This window comes from Maniola jurtina, chromosome 23 (assembly GCF_905333055.1).
Source record: "Maniola jurtina chromosome 23, ilManJurt1.1, whole genome shotgun sequence".
Taxonomy (NCBI): domain Eukaryota; kingdom Metazoa; phylum Arthropoda; class Insecta; order Lepidoptera; family Nymphalidae; genus Maniola; species Maniola jurtina.
The window spans coordinates 6,940,679-6,963,825 of NC_060051.1; the positions used below are offsets into that span (position 1 = coordinate 6,940,679).

At 36.3% G+C, this 23,147-nt stretch overlaps 1 protein-coding gene across 15 annotated transcripts in view; it reads right to left on the reverse strand.

Annotated features, from left to right (window-relative positions):
* Positions 1-23,147, reverse strand: part of LOC123877396 (plasma membrane calcium-transporting ATPase 3) — a 251,475-nt gene that overhangs the window by 201,104 nt on the left and 27,224 nt on the right. For 14 of the 15 annotated variants that reach the window (XM_045924141.1, XM_045924140.1, XM_045924145.1 and 11 more), the window contains exon 2: positions 3,953-4,392. The gene's annotated coding sequence lies outside the window, so the exon portion shown is untranslated. The remainder of the gene's footprint in view (positions 1-3,952; positions 4,393-23,147) is intronic. The other variant, XM_045924143.1, reaches the window with a different exon arrangement.

The following is a 23,147-nucleotide window of genomic DNA, read 5'->3' on the forward strand; positions in this document are numbered from 1 at the left end:
TATTATATTTACGTAATTTATCATCTTTAAAATCTTACAATTCTGTCCATCAAAACGTGTACAATAGTACCTAGTTACTTTGAATAAATGATTTTACTGTTTGAGTTTGAAACGGTGATAAAGGGACCCTGGTAGTGCAATTTTCATTTTTTGTCATCCAACCAAAGTACGTCAGGCAGTTCTAATTTTTGTATAAATATAATATATACCAAATAATATAAAACATAAATTCAGCCAAATACAGTAATAGTCTTATGAACTGATATTCTGAAGATAATTGAAATTTTCGCAAAATGTGTATTTCTATTGCCGCTATATCAACCAATGCTTAATATAAATTTCAAAATGGCCGCCATGATAATTTAAAAAAAAACAAAAACTACTATTCCTATTACGATGGTGCGGAACCCTTCTTGTGCGAGTCCGATTCGAAAAGCTGTCCTATGCCATTGCATTGCTGCTTGAAACGCTACTCGCTTTTAACTTAAGCCCATACCTTATTGTTTGAAGTTCCATTGATTTATAGCTGAAACCTCGCCTTTATTTCAGTTCTCGGAAAGTCATCATTTCGTCTTTACGAGCAAACTCAATTTGTTTGTACTAAAATGCTCGGGTTAATTCTACTTATTACAAATCTTTTTGTAAAAGTTAGCCTTATTAAAATTGCGTTAACCGGAGTGGCTTAGACTGAGGCACACGATGCGTTTCCAGTGCTTTGCGGCACCCGCACCGCTGTTGATTTGGGTGCGACACGGGCACTGCTGCTGCTCCGGGGAAAAGTACGGCGATGCAACGCACCACTCCTCCCCGCCTTGTCTCTCTGGTCCCAATTCCGTTACGCGTGCGGTAAGGCGCCGCAACGCAAACGCAACGCGTCGTGTGGCTTCACCTTTAAAGGAGATCGCAAACACCTACAGAACTCGGGGTGCTTTCCACTGAAGCGGAGACAAGAATTAATTAATTAATTATTATTAGGTATTTATTCAATGAAGTATATACTAGATTCAACAAAAGTTTTTTTAGGTTCGTTCAGAAAGAACCAATCTGCCAATTAATTTCTTAGAACAAAAATTACACTTTTTTGTTTTTCAGTACCTACAACGACCCGCGCAAACTGCTGTCATATTGTTGCAACATTAGATTGGACTATGTACTTGTTTTGCGAGCACTATAATTTGAAAAGTTAAAAAAAAAATTGATAGGTACGATACAAAATCATATGCATAGTTACCTATATCTAGGTATATAATCTTGGCAGCATCATAATAATCACAGACCTACCTAAAGATGAGAGAGAACTTATTCATTTTTATAGCTTACTAGATGATGCCCGGGACTTCGTCCGCATGGATTTAAGTTTTTTGAAATCCCGTGGGAACTCTTTGATTTTCCGGGATAAAAAGTAGCCTATCCTAATGCTGGATATTATCTATCTTCATTCCAAATTTCAACCAAATCCGTCCAGTAGTTTTTGCGTGAAGGAGTAACAAACATACACACACACACATACAAACTTTCACCTTTATAATATTAGTGTGATAGCTTGAGTTTCTCTTTTAATTAACTTAGACTCACACACAGACGAATGATTAAAAAAAACTTTTTCTATAAATCCCATTCAAGTCGAGTGCAAAATTACTCCGCACTAGAGTAACCATGCTGTCTAGGTTTTCCGGACTATCTGTACTTCTCCACTTCATTACAAATTCCCCCGCAGTGTTGAGTTCGTATAATTTGTTTCGGCTAATCCCTACTGTACGTATTTTCGTACGGTTTCCACTAATAGAAAGAATAATACTTCAATATCTAAGAAAATTGAACATTTTGCTAAAATAATCTACCGATATGATGATAATTATCAATTTAGTCGGAAAAATCGTCTCAACTGAGAGCTTCCATAGGGTTCACTGCGTAAATAGTTAAAGTTACACGAAAACAATGTATCTATATTGAAATAGTTCCTCTCCCGCGCAAAATCAGGGTGAGTTGCTAGTAATCTGTAAACCAGTTTTATTTGTTTGTTACTTCTTTATGCATTAACTACTTAACAAAATCGAGCACAGAGACAGCTAGCATCAAATACTCGGGCAGATATATTTTTATCATCCCAGTAAAACAAATGGTACCTATGGGATTTTTGAAAAGCTTAAACTTAAATCAAGCCGACGAAGTCGTGACCTAAACTTATTTTAAATTAAAATACCTATGTAGTCTCAGTTTGAAAGCGTAATGCCGTATTTTTAAAACAGCTCGGGTTTCGGAATCGATTTACATTAAATTGCGAACTCGGCCCAAAGTTTTCTCTCTCTAGGAGTTGAAAACTTTTGTTGTACTTATTTGTTTTTCTGTTTTCTTAAAAACGTTCGGTTTCGTAGTTAAATATAATAATTGTAGGTAACTTATTTCATGTCATTTATTAAGTTATATTTTATTTTCAAAACTTACGAATATTATAAATGTCAATAAAGTAAGAAACAAGTATATTATTTTTATACTTTTTTGTTGAGAATGAACGTATTCTTTCAATATTTCGCTATTTTTAAGGGAAGGCCTATAATAATAATTTATAAGGGCAAAATTTTTCAAATTTTTCAAATTTTTTAAATTTAGAATATTTTATTGTACGACTATTGTTATCGGTGCACGCTGTGACCTGTGACTGCCCGTAAATGGAGTTACACGAGAGCTGAAATTCAAAGAATAACTGTTATAATTTTAGTGTGTAATTCTGTGGGCGGTTCTAAACCAAATAAAATAAAATAAAAATTATAATTAGCTAAAGCTGTACATTTACTACCACAGTAAAAATAGGTTTAAAAATTTGATTGGGTGCTTTCCTGAATTTTTACCATTAACCTAAATAAAGCCTTTATTAATAGTCACCCTGTACTGGGGCGAACTGCAATTGATGGCAGTGGCTGACCCATATACTCGTACCTACCTATTGATCGGATTTCTCTGTCCAACCTATTTTATTGTGTCGGGGAATGACCGAGATAGATACGTTTTCACATTTTGTCCGCATTGTACATTTGTATAGGTACCTATTTCCGATGTTATTGCATACGGAGTGGAAAATTGGTTGGCTTATGAAAATGTTCAGGGACGCGGTTAGTGGAAATTAGGGTTTTTCATGAAAGCCCTGTAAGCACGTAATAGGAAACCCCCTGATACGAAATCCTGGATAGTAATAATATGTTGATTCACGCAACTTCACCCGAATGGATTTATGTTTTTAAAAATCCAGTGGGAACTATATTAATTTTTGCGAAATAAATATAGGTATCTTTAATCCGGATATAAACTACCTTTGTACCATTTTTTTGTCTAAAGCTAACTGAAAAACAGTATTTATTATAATAATTAAAGCTTGGATTTTGTTAAAAAAAATTCATCTAAAGAATATAATCAGTGTGCCCATTGGTAAAGGCCTCCTCCAAACCTTTCACTAATAGCTAAATGCACAGTTGCAATGCTTATAACAAAAATTGCGATGCATCATGCAATAATGACAAACACAACCACCCATTTCCCACTGTCCATTTGTTCGTTTTCTCCCTAGCGTTAAGGTTGTTTAAAAGAGATTTACCTTTTTGTACCTACATTTTATAAGTTTTCTTTTTAGTAACCTGTAATTTGTTTTGTGGTGCAATAAAGTATATACATACATACATACAACACATCTTCCGTGCTACGATAATAACTAGTATAAGTTTGAATATAGGAATAATAATTAATTATCTCAATTTCAAACACCAGTGTAGATAGGACATAGCGCCCCGGTATACCACGCTAAGAGTTATAATTGTAAAGTGAAATATATTTGGTTTAAGTACCAACTGTGGTTTTTTTGGCGCTGAATGTAACAAAATCCCTGTGTATATTTTTAAGTTAGTAAATATATAAATAATAAAATAAAATAAAATAGATGAATATTATAAAATAAGCTTACCTTAACGGTTTCGTCAGACCAGCACACAAGGCCGTTTCTCTGGTAGCCTCCCGACGTGTCTCCGCGGCCGCCGCCGCATCACAAGCCACCCTCACCGAAACAATCGCCCCACCACCGCTTCGATACTCAGTCCCTAACAAACTACCCCTACTGGCAGTGTCAACTATACAGCAAACATTGTGAAAAAAATTAAGGCAAGTCCATATCTAAAGCACCTAAAAAGTCCACTAATAGTTCTCAAGTCCGTTAGGCGTTCGAATTTATCGATTCAATCGATTTTTTGTAGTTAAGTCGCCGCGGACCGCGGTATTACCTATATTCGAGTTTGTGTGTGTTATTTCGCGGCGTAGCTCGCGTTGTATACCTGTCCCGCTCCATATAAGGCGCTGAGGGAGTGTATGGATCGACGGTCCCTTTCACACAAATCGCGGCGCGATAATCTGTAACAAATGAAATTCGGATAAGTATTTTTGATAGTTTCAATTTATATTTAAGAACAGAATTAGAATTTGCAGATATTTTCTTTTATGTCCTTCTTTTGTCAACAAATTGATTGTCACCCTATATTTGAATCCTTGTACATTTTAATTAGGCAGGTTTCTCACCAGTACCCGTACTCGTAGTCCACAAAACAGGCTTAAAAATTATATAATTAGGAAGAGAAGTCGCATTTTTAAAATATCGTATTATCTCAAAGTTTCTCATTAATCTAGCAAAGTTATAAGATTTTTTTCTGCCTACTAGCAAGCCTACTAGCCAATAAACTTAAGAGGATCATTGTCAACGATCCCCCGTCGATTTCCTACGTATGATATTATTGTTCTCATCTCTATCTGCCCTGGTTCGTGTATTCTCGGTTCCTAGATCGGTGCATTTGTGATAACCAATTCTAATTGCTGTGATTGGCTGAATTTACCATGTTCTTGCTGCGACAGTGAGTTTGAGCCACTAGCGGAACAATGTTAGCCGGTCAGAAATGATTGCAATTAGTCAACCTGTATGACGTCCGTGTTCTGTTTTTGATTACAAAAAAGAAAAAATTGTTGTTGCAATCATCAATTTTAGCAAATAGTGAAAGAGAGTCGACCAATCAGAGGTCACAACTACCGTCACACTTTCTGTGAAACTATGGCAGTAGGCTTACCGAGTAATGAAAACAATTTTTCATTCTGTAATGTCATGTGGCAAGTAGGGTTGCCACCTGCCTCTTTTTGATTTACAGGCTACCACCATCAAAAATACGGGGTTTAGATTTGAAGAAATTTAAAAATTTGAAGTATTTGAAGAAATAGGCGGTGGTTCTCTCTGAAATGCATGGAAAGCCTATTTAGATATTTCAGTTTATTTGTAAGTTTTGTATTTTTTCTCTGTATGTTGCCGTGTCTTGATTGGTGAACTGTGTTTGCAATGTGATTTTAAATAAAAGATTTATTTATTTAAATAGCTTTTAAAAACTCTAGTTTTGTAAAGCAAAATGTTATACATTTCATGCATACAATCTTTGCATTTTAACTTAAATTTACATTTAACTTGTAATTCCACCTTCACAGTATCAATACTATGGCCGTAGCCAGGAATCGATTTCGGGAGAGGTTTTATCAGGGCCGGAACTGAATCCTGTCATGAGGAAAAAAACATTCGCTCAACTTTATGGGCTAATTACCTGGTTAGTGGAATATCGCCTTTCAATTTGACAGTGAGATAAAATACAACAATAAAAAAGCGCGAGCGCAGTGAGCGTAAGTGTTTTTGGTTCAATTACAGAAAGAATTAAAGTGAAAGGGAAACGAGTTTAGCCATAGCAAGATTTTATTTTTAAAGCTCCCTATCCATACTAATATTACAAATACGACAGTATATCTATTTGCCTATCTATTTGTTACCCTTTCACGGCCCATCTTCTTTACCAAAATTTTGGTACTTACTATTCAGAGGTAACTTGCATCCCAGACATAAACTTTTTAGCCCGGAAAATCCCCCACGGAATTTTTAAAACTCTAAATTCATGCAAACGAAATTGCGGGGCTTACACCAAGTAATACAAATTCAAAGCGCGAGTGAAGTGAGCGCGAAATGTTTGATATATTTCCAAAAAAAAATTGGTAAGCAAATGCAAGAAATAGTGTAAGTATTATTTTAGGCTTAGGTTTTTGACGGCTTCCCAGGCGCAGTCGCCATTTCAAAATTTCTGGTCTGGTGGGAGGCTTCGGTCATGGCTAGTTATATGGTTAGTATGGCCCTAACGGCCAAGAAATTAGACTGCATCATCACTTACCACTAGAAAAGATTAAAGTCACGGGCTAACTTGTATAAAAAAAGGCTAACATCCTCAAACCAAGCCCCGCCGCCTTGGCTACGACCATGATCAATATCGAGTGGGTTTCGGCTACGCATTGCCGCAAAAGGAAAATATTCTTTCTACTGGACATAACGTCAGTGTTCGGTTTCGCCAGCCAAGTGCGAGTCAGACTCACGCACCGAGGGTTCCGATTCGGGTATTTTTTTCGACATTTTACACGAGAAATCAAAAACTGTTATGCATTAAAAAAAATATGCATAAAAATAAATAAAAATCTGTTTTAGAATGAACAGGTAAAGCCCTTTCATATGATAACCCACTTGATATATGTAGTTATCTTACTTTGAAAATTGAAAATACTAATATTTGTTCATGAACACATGACAGACGGATAGAAGGACAGATGGACAGACGGACAGACGGAAAGACAGACAGACTGATAGACAACGAAGTGATCCTATAAGAGTTCTTTTTGCTTTTGAGTTACGGAACCCTAAAAATATTTAGTTTTATTTGCCCCGTATTTTATTTTCATAATTACCGGTTTCTCTATCCTGACATACGGGGTAACCAGTAAAATACGGGGCCTCTGGCAACCCTATTCGGAAAACACTGTCACATTCAAGTTAATGTCAAATATTTTGTTTTCAATTACAGAAAGCTGCATCAATCATTATTACAATATTTTCTTTGTTGTGATTGGCTGAATTTTTGAGTTTCAGCCAATAAACAGACTGTTTGCCAATTAAACGTCATAACAATATAAATGCCAGAAAGTTTAACCAAATAAAACAAACTTAATGAGAACCTAGTGAGAATGCAAACGGCACACAATTTATAATACATATTATGTTAGTCGTATATAATAGATATTATAGTAGTCGTTCACTTTGGTAATAGTCAGATTGTCATCAGTAAAATTGATATTGGTCGATGTATCGTAAATTATTGTTTTGGTGACAAATATTTTTATTATCTATTTATCTTTGAACAGAATGGAATAGAATGAAATGGAATGGAATACAATGATAAATTTTTATTCCTGTAAACTTTTAGGTAAACTTCAAAGTGTTTTTGGATGGTCAGAAAAATTTACCACTGGTTCGGAATGCCGTTCCTACGTTTTCTAGGGTTTCGTACCTCAAAATGAAAAACGGAACTCTTATAGGATCACTTTGTTGTCTATCTCTCTGTCTGTCGTGTGTGTCAAGAAAACCTCTAGGGTACTTCCCATTGACTCAAAACCATGAAATTTGGCAGGTAACCTAACTGCGTAATTTTGGGTAGTTTTTTTAATCGATAAAGAAAGTTTGCGACATTGTTCAATAAAAAATTTGGATTCCAACTCCTCAATCCTGATGTTGCAGGGGACCTGACTACTAAAGCTAATGGGATTTAAAAAGTGTCGATTATTAATTGATATTGAAGGTATCTATACCAAGTAAACACTTTGTCGTTGACCTCAACCCTGATGCTGTAAGAAATTGCATTCCTAAATCCTGGTGATCCCTCGGGATTTGAAAAGGATCATCCGTTTAAATATTCTTACGTGATACAGAAACAAGTTGCATCCCGGGGACGGGCTATTACGGAGAGGCAACTTTTGTTCTGGGAAATGAAAGGATCGGGATTTTTAAAAACCTAAATCCACGCGAGCGAAGCTGCGGGCATTAGCTAGTTGTAAATATGTTTAGAAGCTACTATAAGATAATAGATAAGGTACTTATTTCCTTATATTTTTAATGTATGGCAGCGCGCGGTTTTAAATTATAAATTGCACGTCCTGTCCTTTTCTGTAATACATTTTTTTCTCAATATCTACCGCTTTATCTCATAGCAAGAGTCTGTAAGACATAATACAGTGAAAATAGTCAAAATATACAATTTTTGCAGTTTCCACGTCAGTACCTGTCGAATTTTTCTAACAGTGTAAGCAGCAGAGCTGAGTTTACCATCAAGTGTTGATATGTGGGTGTTCCATAGAAGCTTTGCATCTAACATTATACTGAGAAACACGGGGTTCTCCTTTATTTTCAACATATGATTATTTATCAATGAATTTATGTCATTTAAGGTCCTGGTATTGGGCAGTGTGAATTCAACACACTTAGATTTCTTTGCATTTGGAAGTAAATTGTTAGCAATAAATCAGAGAGTGACCTGTGATATGGCATTACATATAGTATACATTGTCAAAAATTATAATATTAAAGCTGTGCGTATTGCGTGAGGAATAGGTTGCAAGAGAGTTGCAACTTGCAGGGTTTGATGCATACGCTATTGCCAGCAAACATGAGACATATTTTTATCTACAGGCAACGTCTGAGTAGGTAACGCATACGTCTAACGCAAGTTGAAATGTATTTAGTTAGACCTATCGACAAGTTTGGAGTCGGGTGCAGTCTAAATGTGGCCCGTGTGTTTAGACTGTCCGTTTCTGTCAGTTTCACGTGTCGTCCCCCGCACTTCACCACCCCGCTTGCACAAATCGAGACAGCACGAAATTTTCAAGATTTCTGGGTGTAATTTCTGGTTTTCGTAGTTCCCACATAATTATAACAATATAAAATATATAACGATAATTTTTTTACTACATAATATTCATTAAATTTTCTAGGTCTGTGGTTTTTCCAAATTTCATTAAATTGCTTCGTTGTCTAGAAAAACGAGCACAAAGTTGGGCCTTTTTTTAAAGAAAAATACAAATCTTTGAGCCCCTGTAATTTTAAAACTACATATTTTTAGAAAAATCTAAAACACCACAGACACAGATATTAGTTTCTAGACTATGTCTGCAAAATTTCATGGACTTTGGTTGCTTAATATTCAAATGAAATGGGAACTACGATTGTATGGAGTAAGTGACGGAGAGAGCTCTGTTAATAAAATGACAAAATAATGGCTACTAAATTCCTGTCATTTTATGACAGCGTTATTTAATATTCTTCTAGTAATCTGATATTGCATTACATAAAAATGTATGTAATCTACCTACAGTACTTACTTAACTATTATATAAGATATAAATATTTTTATCAAATAAGTACTACCCTTAAAACCTGGTCCAATTTAGTTAGATGAAATCATCATCATCATGACCAACTCATTACCGGCCCACTACTGAGCATGGGTTTCCTCTCAGTATAAGAAAGGTTTAATCCATATTCACACACTTTTAAGACATTATTGAGAACTAAACAAAACTGAAAACTTGAAAAGAGCAACCGCCGAGTTTCTTGCGGGTTCTTCTCGGTAAGAACGGCTTTCCGAATCAGTGATATATTATTATGTCGATTCAAAAGCACTGGTAAAAGTTTACTTGAATAAAAATAAGTTTAAGTATTCTATTCTGTTCATCACATCGGGACTGTTAGCTTAACATGCTCTCCGAGGCCAAATCCGGACCCCCATCCAGTTACCAACTTGGGTCAACGTCGCTTGACAATCGTAACCGATCGTATGCCTTGTCAGTTGTCACAAGTAGGTTACACGTCGTTCCCCAATTTTTAACCCCCGACCCAAAAAGAGGGGTGTTATAAATTTGACGTGTTTATCTATGTATCTGCCTGTGGCATCGTAGCTCCTAAACTAATGAACCGATTTTAATTTAGTTTTTTTGTTTGAAAGATGGCTTGATCAAAAGTGTTCTTAGTCATAATCCAAGAAAATCGGTTCAGCCGTTTGAAAGTTATCAGCTCTTTTCTAGTTACTGTAACCTTCACTTGTCGGGGGTGTTATACATTTTTAATTTACACTTGTAGAATTTAAACCCTGGTCCAATTTAGAAGTTAGATGAGATCCAACCACAGAGTCATTAGGGGTTACAGCTTCCAGGATAAGCAAGATTAGGTAATTACCGTAATGAGGCTGTGCGGTGTTAAGCGGGGCGGCACAAGATTGATGAGCCTACTTGTATTGGCTCGGTGTTTTGTTTTCGTACTTTGTGCTTGTTTAGCTGAACATAAGCAACACAATTTTATAACGATTTAAAATTTAAGTAATATTTTTTTTTAATGAAAATATTACAATAAAACTTAAAGCTAGCCTTATCTAATTACTATACAAATCATGCCCGCATGGAATGGTGCCAAGAATACTGGCTGCATTTCCGCGTTGGACAGCCAGGCTGATTCGTTGCGCAAAAAATGAGCCAGCCCTTCTGTCACCCGATGAGGCTATTAAACGCGGTGAAATGTCTCGTAAAAATTTTTTGCACTAAGACTCTATGGCCCCAGGGTCATAATAATTATCTAATTTTAGAAATCGCAGTCCATGATGATTGGTTTTTCAAACGATGTGTTCATTCATGGTCTATGGGTGTTATGATGATTCTTAAATCTTTTTCAGAGATTACTAGCATGTTTATATATGACGTTTTACACTTAATCTTCAACACAGCAGCACACAAAACTCCACTACTTCTTTATTTATTAACATTACGAAACAACTAACACGAAAAAACAACATCCATAATTTTGACATCAAATTTTATAAATAAGTTAAACACACAGCGACCAATTTTATTTCAAAACTTAACTGTCACACTGATTACCAAGCTGTCAAGTTAAAAATAAATATCGTTAAAAATGAAGGTAGGCAAAAAAATATACACAAGTTTCTTGGCAGCGTAATAGATGGCGTTACGTGTACGTAAATTTCGTATTTACTGCATAATTGAAGTTCTAAATCTCGCCATTAGAGTTTTTAACAATTTAGACTATATAAGAGACATTTGTGGTGGTACCGTCGAGTGGTCTATTCCTACGCAGTGAATCAGTCCTCGGGAAGCTGACCTAAGTTCCCGACGCCTTGTTCTGCCAACACTCTCTCTATCTGTATGTGTTCGAAAAGCATCCAAATTAAAAAAAAAATCTGGTACTTGACCGTTTAGAGTTAATCTCAACACCACTGATGTAGGAGCTTTGACCACTTTTTGTACCTATCTTGCGCGAATATATATATATTTTTATTTCATTACAACTTACTCTTTGACTGCAATTTCACCTGGTGGTAAGTGATGACTACAGTGAATTTAATATTTATAGAATATAATTAGTAGAGACCGTATTATATGCAATTGCATATTTGCATATGCATTTGCATGTTAGGCCTATCTTCATAGATTATTTCATATTTCACCAAAAATCTTGTGATGATGCATATCTTCGCTATTTTTTAAATATTTTAAGTTGGATAAGTTAATGAACCAATGAAATTTTACCTAGTTACCTTACCTGATTGTGGAACGATCTTTTTCAACTTGTAAAAACATTTTGAGTGATCGAACACCTCAATACCGAACATTTGGTGCAGTACCTGATTGTTAACGTTTTCAAGAGTATAGGTAGTATTAAAAAAAATACACAGTTGGTATATTACTGCTAGTATTAGTTAACAAACTAATAATAGTAATTTTGAAATAAAAAATCCCACAACTTTTTATTATTTATTTAATATTGCATATTTTGAAACTTTTCGTGCATATTTTAAGCATTTTCCATGCAAATTTGCATGCATATTTTAAGCTTTTTAAGTTGCATATAATCCGGTCTCTAATAATAATAATTAGTATTGGATAAGGAAAGAAGGTTCATGTAAGTAGTTTATAATAGTAAAGTAGTATAATATATTAGAGTAAGTTTATATTCATTACCTATACTGAAGTTGGACATAGGCCTTTCCAAGTGGACGCTTACAGGCTGATAGATGGATGGATGGATGAATGGATGGATGGATGGCACGGCATAATCTTTTCTGAGCGCTAACTCGCCAAATCACTTTTTTATTCTGACGGGAGATTCGTGCTCAGTAGTGTTACCGGCGATAGGTAAGAAACAATATCGTACTCTCTTACTTAGTACTCTTTAGTACTTTGTACTCTTGTACCTCCCTACTTTATTCGCACATTCATTTTCAGATGTGGGTTTTCAGTTAATTTGAAGATTGAGGTTTCTATTTTTACAAAAACAAGGGATTAACTAATGGGATTACATACTGCGAAAAATAATATTATATTTTTATCTGAAAGAAAAAATCTTCTAATCGGAACAGCTACGTCGATCTACGAGAATTCTCGTAGACTCCGACCGATGACGCCATTTAATCGGTGGATCGCAATCTGCATATTGTTCGCAAATAATAATTTTATTATTATGTATTATCGTTTCAGAATCGCCGACGCGTCGCCCACTATAATTTCCGCATCGTAAAATAACTCGTAATATTTAATCTGTGAGAAATGCTGGCTTTGATTTTGATGCCTGATAGTACTTACTACTATTTTTATGATGATAGGTATTAGGTGGGTATTAGGTACCTACCACCTTATTCGCAAATGTAACCACAAATTCACTGTTTTCGATTTTTTTTCTTTATTTGTCGTATAAGACTTGTCAAACATGATTCTAGATCAACGGGAAGTACCCTATAGGTTTTGATTCCCTTGACGGGTCTTGACAGATCCGATAGTCAGACAGACTACGAAGTGATCCTATACTTGGGTTCTTTTTTGCTCTGGAGATACGGAACCCTAAAAAAAAGAAAAAAAAAAAGAAACCTATCGACTGTGAACTCGTACCTACCATGTTCTATCTCAAATTTTTGACTTTTTAACTTTATGCTATTTCGTACTCCGTGGTGCCACAATTATTGGAATGATGTCTATGTCAAAAATAAATTATATCTGAGTAATTAATAATTATATTAATTATTAAATAGTGTCTTCCAAAATTCGTAAAATCGCCATTCGATGCTAGTTTTAAGTAGTTTTGCTAACCATTTAAAATTTTATTGAATTAATTAAATAGTACGTCAAATTACGTCAAATGTGTAGGGGACGATGGGGGAATTGCGGACACGGGGTAAATACGGACTAGCAGATATCTACTCAATCCCTATCCCCCGTGCCCGTCCATCGCGATCACTCGTTACTTTCCGCCATTTTCATTGCCAGGGAAACATTCGCGACGGAAGGCTGTGCTGCATTTTCAAGGTAAATAAACTCAAACATTTTTGTGAGTTTTGATCTAATTTTTAGTGTTTACTATTTTGAGTGTTATGTCTGTAAAGTAAGTGACAATAAAAAGCTATATTTTTTATCGATTGCCTCGTTCATATAGAATAGATCACACAAATATTTATTATATTTATAAAAATTCAGGCGGAAGAGAATACAGAATTTCGAAGTCTACACTTCTTGACAAAGTTAAAAAGGGCTGTTTCAAAAAGAGATACAAAGTCAACTTTTAATGAAATTCAAGAATTCAAGAATAAAAATTCAAGAAACACACGTCCGTATTTGCCCCAAGGGCTACTGGTAATTACGGACAGACAAGATTTTGTTTTTCAATAAAAATTTATAGTCGTTGATTGATCTCGTAGAAAAGTTAATGTTAATTTTGTACTTGAATAACTAAAGTTTTATAATTAATAAAGACTGATTGTTTATTTCTAATAGTATGGGTTTTATACGTAATTCCCCTTCAGCGTCCACAATTCCCCCATCGTCCCCTATATTTCATAATGCGATCGTTTTGGCGATTTGACTAGTAGTCATCATCCCTGTTCGAGACAATTATCTAGTTTGGAACAAGAAACCAACTAACAAACAAACATACTTTCATTTATAATATGAGTATAGTGATGTGGGAGACAAGTCGCTTGTGGGCGTCAAAATGAAATCGTTATTAATGCAAAAATAGAACATGCTGTATATGCTGTAACATTTTTTAAAGTTCATCGCGTCAGTGAAGAGCTGTGACGTCATCGTACCACGCCCTCGAGCTAAGCTGCGCTCAATAGTGCCATAATTACATGAAAAGCCTCTAAATAAAAGATGAAAAAAAAAAGTGCCATAATTATTTACAGTGCCACCAACTATCTGTTCAGTTGACAGGGTTGCTAGTGGAGAATTAGGTGTTGCTATGTATTTTTAAGAAATTCACTAAGAAAAACTGGCCAAGTGCGAGTCAGACTCGCGCACCGAGGGTTCCGTACTCAGGTATTTTTTTCTACATGTTGCACGACAAATCAAAAACTGGTAGGCATAAAAATAAATTAAAATCTATTTTAGAATGTACAGTCAAAGCACTTACATATTATGATACCTCAGTTGAAAATACTAATTATTTGTTCATGAACATATTTGTTTTGTGACGTACCTAAATAACCACAAATTCACGGATTTCGGATTTGTGCGCGAGTCTGACTCGCGCTTGGCCGGGTTTTTTATCTCAACTTGTTTCCTGTTTCATTCGTTATAAATAGCACCCACTAGTAACCACTTGCTATACAAGCCAGTGAAAACTGTGGTGAAACTCTGTACTTGTGACGTCATTGTACAGCCACGCCCTCGAGCTACAACGCATTCCCAACGTCATAATTAAGCTTAATTAAACCATTAAAACAGTTAAAAAAGTACGATGTGAGAAAGAATTACGTAACTACGTGGGTATTTACCTTGTTTTTTTATTCTGGTAATAGAGGATGCTCGCGACTTCGTCCGCGTGGATTTAGATTTTTATAGATCCCGTGGGAACTGTTGGATTTTCCGGGATAAAAATTCGCCTATTTCGATTACAGGGACGCAAGCTATTTCGGTACCAAACATACAAATCAGTTAAGTGGATGAGTCTTTAGGAATCCCGCGGGAACTCTTTGATTTTCCGGGATAAAAAGTAGTCCATGTCCGTCCCCGGGATATAAGCTAACCCTGTACCAAATTTCGTCAGAATCGTTTACACTGTTGGGCCGTGAAAAGGTAGCAGACAGATAGACAGACAGAAAGACAGACAGACACACTTTCGCATTTATAATATTAGTATGGATGGATGGTATAAGTTAGCCCTTGACTGCAATCTCACCTGAAGGTAAGTGATGATGCAGTCTGGCGGAAGCGGGCTTACTTCCTAATATGTTCTTCAGACTCCTGATCAGTTTCTACACGGCATCGTACGGGCTGTTTGGCATACATATTATTGTATGTATTATAGCTAATATGACGTAGACAGACTAAGAAAAGATTTTTGAAAATTCAACTAATAGTAGGGTATTAAATGGAGTGGAGCTCTTAAGTCTTAGGTCTAATAAGCTCGTTTTTGTATAACTTGCTAAAAACAGCGAGACCTTTACTGATGCATACACCGACTTACTAATATATTGACCCACAAGTTTTAAAACTAAAAAGATCTATCACCGCACGTACATAATATACTATATGTATAGTAGAAATATGTACGATAGTAAATAGTCGCTTAATAAGATATAGATACCTTCCTAGTAGAAAACAAAACACTACAATATCAGCTTACTGTCGCCGACGATCTCGACGGCTCTCTTGAGAATTAAGTCAAGGATTAGATCTGATCATGGAATCTTAGGTCGTTGCGGGGGTTGTAGGGGGTTGGGGGTGTGACGGGGAGGGGGGAGGGGAGGGTCAAGGGCGAACCGCCGCCTCTGCGTCGCTCCACTGACTAAACCGACTGTTTACCAAAAGCTTTGTAATACTCGTACTTAAGTACCATATAATTCAGTATACGTACAGACTGAAGGGGTATACAAGCGGTAAAGAGGTGATAGCTTAGTGGTTAAGACTTCAACTTTCTATTCTTCTAACAGGGGGGTCCAGTGTTCAATCCTGGGCTGTCAAACCTCTGAATTTTCGCAGCTATGCCTTTTAAGCAATCTTTTGTACTTATAAATGACTTGACTACCATCAATATGATCATATGAAACGCACAGCTTATATGGAGAGAGAGCCAGCACGTGCCAGACCTTCGTTATTTTATAAAAGCTGAATGTTTCTCTGCATATTGTCCCCAGCACAGGGAGAAACGATCAGCGACTATGAAGTTTGGATTATGGTGGCTTTGGTGTGAAAAAATCTTACATCAAAGTATATAAATTCTTGTGATACTTGAAATTTTGGCAGTAAAATTTGAGGACATAAATGTTCACTAAGAGATGGTTTCAGGAAATTCCACCCCTATAAATAATAGGCCAATAAAGACTATGAAATTTCGTTACGTTTCAAGCTATATCTATAATATTATTGAACTTTCAGGTAAAAATGAATAAATGCGTCTTTCAGGATTTTTTGGAAATTCCACCCCCAGAAGGAATAGGCGACAAAAGTGTATGAAAATTCGTAATTTTTTTCAAAATTGTCATTTGAGCTTTCGGACAAAAATGAAGAAGTAACTATACGTGTTTCAGATTTTTTGAAAATTCCACCCCCGAGAATGCCATTGGTGGTAGTTGAAACATTCAGAAACAAAATTGAGACTTGGAATTGAGATAAATCAATTGAGTTCATATTAATAAAATCTTTTCTAGGAAGGTAAAATATTATTGTAACGTATCTCGAACCCCTGATATTTGATATCATAAATTTTACACGGGCCAAAACTTAATAATAACAGAAAAATACATTATTTTTTACATCATTATTCTACCTATCGACCTACTTTTACCGGTAAAGAATATTGGTACAACGTAATTTTCTTTTCAAAGACCCTACCCGGTTCAATACAGCAAGATGACGGTTGCAATTTTCATGTTTCGTTATTTACCTTTTTACTTAAAATGTATGGAAAAACGATGATTTGCGAGAAGAAGTATGAAAATATCCAAAATAAGCTATGAAAGTATATACGTTAATACTACGAGTATGAAGTAATATTTAACAAATCGGCCAAGTGCGAGTCGGATTCGGACCATTACAGAAATGTCGTTTTTGGCGTGGTCTTCAAAACTTAACTTTATGATTGATTTACATTAGATCCTCCGAAAAATATCAATGTAATGTGCTTTAAGTAATAAAAAATAATTTCCAAAAATTAGTCTAATAGCCTATTCTGTTTGGGATGCAACCAGAAATTCACGGTTTTCGGATTTTTCCCTTTACTTGTGCTATAAGCCATTGCTGCCTGCATGATTCTAGGTCAACGGAGTACCCTGATAAGGTTTTGATGCCCTTGACCGGTCTTGACAGACACGACGAAGTTTGACGTGTGGATCTGTGTATCTGTCTGTGGCATCGTAGCTCCTACACTAATGAACCGATTTTAATTTAGTTTTTTTTTTGTTTGAAAGCTGGCTTGAATTTTTTTTTTGTCTGATAGTGTCGCTTCTCATTTTGTGTAGGTATGGTCCTTATTTTTAATATAGGTACTTCTTTCCATTGCTCTTTATCTGGAGATATACGAAACATTAAAAAGAATACGATTATAAAGAAAGAAGTAGTGTGGAGGACAAAACGGTTTGGTTTTGCCATTGACAAGCCGCCAACTGTCGATATTTGGGCCAAAGGAAATAAACAGCGCACATTAATAATCGCTCGTCGCCGTGTTCGTGCGTAAATAATCACTACCCATATGCGAAACGCGAAAGTGTGTTTGTTTGTTGGTTTGTCCTCCAATAACGTCGCAACGGAGCAAGATCAATCTGATCTTTTAAAATTCAAAATTCAAAATGTTTTTATTCAATTAGACTTTTACAAGTTCTTTCGAATCGTCAAAAGCATCTATCACTGGTTCGGAATGCCTATCCTACCGAGAAGAACCAGCAAGAAACTCGGCGGTTGCTCTTTTCAAAGATTTGATATACAATATTATGCCATGTATAAAAGCAATTGAAGCAGTTTTACATGGGTATATCTAAAGACCTGGAGAGTCACACACCTTTAGGCTACTTTTTAACCGACTTCAAAAAATGAGGCTCCAAAAATATTTTTATTTACTCTTGTATGACATAGTATATTCGGTGATAAATTAAATAATTTTATATTTTTTAATGTAAATAAAAAAATATTTGTGATTAGATGCCTATCTAGGTAGGTTTCCAATTTTTTGTTTTTTTTTTAATTTTACAATTTTTTGTGGCCCCTGTATAAAATTAATACGCTTTGCTTGGTTAAAATCTACTGTTTAATGAGCTGATCGCGAGTAATTTATTGTTAGATAAATAAATTATTAATTTATTTATCCGTAGAGGAGTTCCATCATCTATCATTTTGTACGGACTACGGAGTATACTTTTTAACCCCCGACCCAAAAAGAGGGGTGTTATAAGTTTGACGTGTTTATCTGTGTATCTGTCTGTGGCATCGTAGCGCCTAAATGAATGAACCAATTTTAATTTAGTTTTTCTTGTTTGAAAGGTGGCTTGATCGAGTGTTCTTACCTATAATCCAAGCAAATTGTTTCAGCCGTTTGAAAGTTATCAGCTCTTCTAGTTACTGTAACCTTCACTTGTCGGGGGTGTTATAAATTTTTAATTTACACTTGCATTATTTTGTTGTATACCAGAAATTGATATACACACTGCAAATTTCAACTCTGCCTTAGTATTACGCTTCATAAGATACAGCCCACTAACAGGACAGACAGACGGACGGACAGCGGAGGCTTAGTTTCGTAAGTCAGGGGGAGGGTTCCGTTTGCACTCTTACCTACAACATGCGAATAAGCAATTAAACGCGTGTTTCAGCTTGTATGTATTATGTATATTATGTAAGTATGTACGTACATTAGTACAGGAAATGGCACGCGCCAGTCCAGCAATTGCCCGCTTCCCGGGACGCTACTCATTCGTTGTGGACGCGTTTGCATTGTTACACACGGCACGACTATGACAAATATTTCCTTAAGTACTGATTCTCGGTATTGTTTAGTGATAAATATTAAAGAATTAATTTCTTTTAGTTCTACATCCGCATGGATTTAGGATTTTTATAGACCCATATGTAAGGTTATTTTTAAAAATTGATTTGAGTTGTCAAAAATAATATAAAATTATTAATTTATCTAATGCAGGTAGTTTGATAAAATCGATATTTGGCTCATTCGATGTCATACAATCTGTTGCTAGGAGGCCAACAAGATTGAACTTGCATAAATACGGGTGTTTCGAAGGTTTTAGTTCAGTCTCCTTCTGAGATTCGGAGCGATATCACATATTTTCGGTATTTGGATTGTGAACTGAATAATTAGATGTTGTGATAGCAATCACGCTCTAATTAAATTACTTATTTTGGCATTAGTTTGTTTAGATTAAAACTCTCGGATAACCTTACACATTGAACTTGTGTTTTATTGTGTTGGTTTTGGAGAGGACATTCCAATAATTCGATAAAAATATTTAAATAATACCTGCTTTTCTGAGTGACGCCAATAATTCAGAAGCGGGACGTGTCTCGCGTTGCCTTAATTTCGCTTTGGTATCTTTTTTTAAACAACCCACATTTGATTAAAATTTTAATTGAGTTTGATTTGGTGATTAAAATTTTTAGTTTTTTTTTTTAAGAATTTAGTCTTTTGTGAAGTGGAAAGTAATTTGCAATAAGTGGTTCAGATTTTGTATACATCGAATGAGAAGTTAGTCGTTTGGATTTATTGTTGACTTGATATTAAAACTGAGAGTTCGGCAGTTCAAGGGTAGGTTTTAATAATAATAATAATAATAATAAACATTTATTTCGGACTATTCCATTCATCCATATAGTGTTAGTAACAGGGTCTTATGAACTATGTTAGTGATTAAATTAAATTAAATTAAATCAAATCAAGTCAAATGAAATCAGATTAAATTAAATCAAACCAGATTAAATTAAATTAAATCAAATCAGACCAAATTAAATCAAATTAAAATAAATTAAATCAAATTAAATTCAACTAAACTAAATTACATTATTATTAATTGTCAAATTAGGCTCAGTTCATGTAGCTTCGAGACCACTGGGTGTTCATATGTATGTACACCCAGTGCTTCATAAAGGGGTTTTCCCACTTTGCAGCCAATGTGTTCAAAATACTGTTGGAGCTCCCGCGCACTCTGCTCATCACAGATGCAGCTCTTTTTCTCATGATTGCGTAAAAGTCGTCTGTATGAGCCTCTGCGAACATCTGTGATGCACTGCACCAGCGCGGCAGCCCCATCAGTACCCTGAACCCATTGTTGTACTGCACACGTAGGTCGCTGTAGGCCCTATGGGTATACGTCACCCACAGGCTGCACGTGTAAAATGTTTGGCAGTACGCTTTAAATAAAGTAAGCTTTACCTCCCTATTACACCGTGCAAACCTGCGGGCTAGAGTATTGCACCGGACCGCCAACGCCCTACGCTCCCTCTCAATGTCTCTAACATCAGACATATCGTCTGTCACAATGTGCCCCAAATATTTAAACTCAGTCACTCTCTTAAGTGCAACTCCGTTAAGGGTTACGGGTGGGACATCGACTACAGTGTTTCCCTTGCTCTTAAATATCAGGAGCTCACTCTTCTTCACATTGTATACGAGTCCATGTGACGCAGCATAGGTCTCGCATATCTTGAGGAGCTTTCTGAGTGCGCTAATTGATGGACTCAGCAATACCATATCGTCTGCATAGCTTAGATTATTGATCATAGTTCCATCAATAGAGCAGCCGATTCCAGTTCCGCTGAGCTCATCAATCAGCTGGTTTATGTATAAGTTAAACAAAGTAGGAGATGTTAAACCGCCTTGCCTAACGCCACACTCTAGACGATACGACTCTGAGTAAGAATTAGCCCACCTCACCTTGTTTTTTTGAGAGCTGTACCAATATTTTAAAATGCTTACTATCTCTGACGGCACATTTAAGCTCCGAAGCTTCTCCCAGAGCTTATCATAGCAGACTAGATCAAACGCCTTGGAAAGGTCAAGAAAGGCAGCGTACACAGGTGTTTTCCTGTCCGTGTAGTATTTGACGGTCTGCTTGAGTGCCAGTATAGCACTTTCCGTGGACAGATTTTGTCTAAAGCCAAATTGTGCATCATTTAGCTCGACATATTCACTAAGTTGACGATCTAGCAGACCATCAAACACTTTTCCTAATATCGCAGCTAGCGATATAGGTCTATAGTTACTTTTATCTGAAATATCGCCTGTTTTATTCTTAACTACAGGAACCACTACGCTTTCCATTAAGTCTTCTGGAAGATAGGAGTGACGAATGCAGAACGTATAAAGCATGGCAAGTACACGATAGATGTGATGTCCCGCGTATATAAGGTGCTCCACACTCAGCCCATCGTGCCCCGGCGACTTTCCCCTCGATAAGTTCTTTATGACACTCTTCACCTCTTTTGCACTGAACGAGAGAGAAGAGTTCAAAACTTGTGTACATCCCCGAGACAGCGACGCCCGAGTTTGGGTAGAGCATACTCTAAAATGTTCTTTAAATAAATTAGCTATGCGCCCTGCATTCGTCTCACCTTCAACGCTCACGGGGAGGCCACCACTAGGATTCAATTTTCTTGTTTCCTTCCAAAATTTATTAAAATTCTTCTGCTTATGTTTCTCTGCTAACGCGTCCATCTGTAGCTGCTCTTTATGATTTTGACAAAATTTTAACTTATTTTTGAATTTACTCCTACTTTCCCTCATATCGTTATACATTTTACCCCTCAAAGGCATACCATGTTGTTTCCAAATCAGAAATTTCTCACGAGCTTCCCTATGAGTTTCTTTGACATACCTGTTCCATCCCGCTACCCGTCTACCTTTGCTGACCCTTCCAGGCTGATTGCTCGCGATTGCTGCCTTCTGTAGCACCTGAACAATTCTTTGGTACAGCTCGTCAATAACTAACCTATGAGTTTCATCTGTACACATTTTGTCACAACATATACTTAGCTCGCTGGGAAAATCTACTTTCTTCAGTAAACTAGAACACATTTCGGTGTACATGTCAACCTGGGTTTTTTCCCCCCACTTGATTCCAATGTTACTGTTCTGATCGGATACCATTGTGTGCCTCACAACCGTATTGTAAACGGACTTAATTCTTGTTACACCAAAATTACAACTTATCTCCAGGGGAAAATGATCCGACCAGAACACATCATAGCGCACCTTGACATCCCTAATCGATATCCAAGCTGCCTCCGTCACCAAACAATGATCGAGCCATCGCCGACACCCATGCGCATCACTAACAAAGGTGTAGGTATCGCTGTCCCGTCCAAGCTTGGCAACATCAGCGCATATCCAATGTTGGTCTGAGCAAAAATTTAATAGCTCCCTACCGAATAGCTCGCCAAGATGCGCATTAAAATCACCTAACATGTATACAGACTCAATGCCGCACATATCTATCATAGCTACAAGCTCACCTAAGCATTCATTAAACTCCACAATATTCACATGCGAGTCAGTAGGCATATACACACACATAAATAGAAACACACGATTCTCGATTACCCCTTTTATAGCAGTAATGCGACTATTATTACACGGCACAACGGATACTGACGTGAAGACACTTTTTCGCCATAGCAACGCCACACCCCCATACGGCCTACCTCTCACTGGGCCAATAGAGATATTCATCGATGATTTGCCGGTATACATGAAATCACTATCTATTTCTCCAAGAATAGGTATTTCATCTGGCAGCAGCCAAGTTTCTTGGAGGGCTATTACGTCTGCTGACTTACAGAGTGAATTCACACATTCACGAGACCTCTTGATCCCCTTACAGTTGAAGCTAACTATTTTTGTATACTATTTGTATATTAATGATTTGACGGAGGGCAGGATAGCCCATGATTTGGATTTGACTTAGGGCAAGGACGCCCGCGACTGACATGACAAGATTGATTAGAAACACGAGGACGTGTTAAATTCAGGACGGCGGAACTGTAAGGTTATTTTTAAAAATTGATTTGAGTTGTCAAAAATAATATAAAATTATTAATTTATCTAATGCAGGTAGTTTGATAAAATCGATATTTGGCTCATTCGATGTCATACAATCTGTTGCTAGGAGGCCAACAAGATTGAACTTGCATAAATACGGGTGTTTCGAAGGTTTTAGTTCAGTCTCCTTCTGAGATTCGGAGCGATATCGCATATTTTCGGTATTTGGATTGTG